We start from the raw sequence: 2,500 nt of genomic DNA, 5'->3' as shown, positions 1-2,500 counted from the left end.
GAGGGTGAAGGGGGAGAGGGATAAAAATATAAGGGGGGAGGGGTGGGGTGAGAGAGAGAGGGAGGGAGGGTGAAGGGGGAGAGGGATAAAAATATAAGAGGGGAGGGGTGGGGTGAGAGAGAGAGGGAGGGAGGGTGAAGGGGGCGAGGGATAAAAATATAAGAGGGGAGTGGTGGGGTGAGAGAGAGAGAGGGAAGGAGGGTGAAGGGGGGGGGGGGAGGATATAAGAGGGTTAAAGGGTTAAGGAGAGGAGAGGATATGAGTTTAGTGAGGAAAGGAGGGGAAGAGGAGATGGAGATAAGGATAGGAAGAGGAGGAGGGGGAAGGGGGAGGGAAGGTCACGGGGTAATCTGTATGGGTGTATTGGGGGGTGGGGGGTAGGGAGCTTGAGGGAGAGACTAGGTGGGGAGGAGGGGCAAAAGGAGACGAGGGGGAGGAGGGGATAGATTTGGGTGGAGGTGTGATGGAGAACTGTTGGGGGACGGGAATATAGTTAATGGGGGGGGGGGGGCGGAGGGTGAGCTGAAATGGGGGTTGAAGAGATTGAGGAAAGAGTGGACAGAAGGAAGGGAGGAGGAGGATCTGATGAAGGGATGAAGGTGGGAAGGGGGGGGGGGGTGAGAGTAGACAAGAGGATCTCTTCCCCCCCCCCCAAGCCTTCTCTTTCTCTCTGTCTGCTTGCTTCTGTCTATGTCTCTGTTTGTCTATCTATCTCTTTGTGTGTCTCTCTCTCTCTCTCTCCCCTTTCCCTCTCTCTATCTCCTATTACAGGAAATATAAATAAGAACTACTCTGAACACCATAAAGTACTTATACTACACGAAAAGAAAGGCAATAAAACCAGAAGTTATGCTAATTCTTATTCTGTAAATAATGAACAAAGACATAACTAACTGAATAGTTGATATAATTCTCTATTCCTTCCTCTAATTTCTTCTTTGACTCCCTTTCGTCTTTCTCCTTCTTACTCCCTTCTTTCCTCTTTCCCTTCTTTTTTATGTAACTTTCTCTATCTCTTCCCTCTTATTTCTCTTCTTTTCCTTCCATTTCCCCTCTTCTTCCGTTTATTTCCTCGTCTTTCTCAGCTCACTCGTCCGTAGTGCAGGAATGAAGAGAGCAAATTACTAATTGGCACTCTTCCTCACCCCTCTTCGCTCTCTGCTCTTTTTCTTCTTCTTTTTCTCTTTTTCCTCTCTCCTCCTTCCCCTTTCATTTTTTAATCTTCCTTATCCTTTCAATTTCTTTTGTTTTTGTTCCTCTTCCTTATTCCCCTCCTCTTTTTTTTTATTTCTCCTTGTTTGTCCCATTTTTTTTTTTGTATTATTCCTCTTCAGTCTTTCCTTTTCTATATCCTTCTACATCTCCCTTTTTTATTTCTTCCCACCTTTTTTTTTCTCTCCTACTTTCCTCTCCCTCTTTGCTTTTTTTCCACTTCTTTTTTCCCTTCTTTCTATCTCCTTTTCTTCACCTCTTCCTTCTCTTTTATATATTCTTCTTCCCCCTCTTTACAATTTTCTTCTTCATCGGTCTTTCTTCTTCCTCTTCTTCATCCCTTTCCTTCTCCTTTCCCCTTTTTTTCTTTCTCTTTCATCTCTCTTCCCCTTTTCTTTACCATTCATTATTTCTTTTCCTTCGCTCCTCTTTATCTCTCCTCTTACCATTATTCTTATTTTCTTTCTTACTCACCCTTCTTTATCCTTTTCTTCCCTCCCTTTCCTTTCTCTCCTTCTCTTCTTTCCCTTTCTCTTCCTCTTCCTATTCTACCCTTATTCTTTTCTTCAATTCTATCCCTACTAATCCGTTCGGGTGAAGACAGTGAAATACCACTCACTGCCCCCCCCCCCCCCTAACACCTCTCCTTTTCCCACTCTTCTCCAATTCTTCTCTTTCTTCTACTCCTCTATTTATTCTTTCCATTCCTGTCTTTAATTTCATTCCCCTCCCCCTTCTTTCCCCCTTCTTTTCTATATATCTTCTTCCTTCCTACTTTCCTCTCTTTCTTCTCCTTCGTTCCTCCTCCCTCCTCCTTCCGCCTCCTCCTCCTCTCTCCCGTATCTTCCCCTATACATTCCTTCCTCCCCCTCCCCCTCCTTCTCACCCATACATTCCTCCCTCCTCCGCCTCCTCCTTCAAACATATATTCCTTCCTCCTCCCTCCTCCTTCCTCCTCCTCCTCCTCCTCCTCTCCCCCGTTTCCTCCCCTATACATTCCTCCCTCCTCCGCCTCTTCCTTCTAACATATATTCCTTCCTCCTTCCCTCCTCCTCCTCCTCTCCCCCGTCTCCTCCCCTATACATTCCTCCCTCCTCCGTCTATTCCTTCTAACATATATTCCTTCCTCCTCCCTCCTGCTTCCTCCTCCTCCTCCTCTCTCCCGTCTCCTCCCCTATACATATATCCCTTCCTCTTCCCCCTCCCCATCTTCCTCACCCGTACATTCCTCTTTCCTCCATCTCCTCCTTCTAACATATATTGCTTCCTCCTCCTTCCTCCTCCTCCT

Source organism: Penaeus chinensis, chromosome 8, assembly GCF_019202785.1.
Source record: "Penaeus chinensis breed Huanghai No. 1 chromosome 8, ASM1920278v2, whole genome shotgun sequence".
Lineage (NCBI taxonomy): Eukaryota > Metazoa > Arthropoda > Malacostraca > Decapoda > Penaeidae > Penaeus > Penaeus chinensis.
This window is presented reverse-complemented; position numbering follows the sequence as displayed.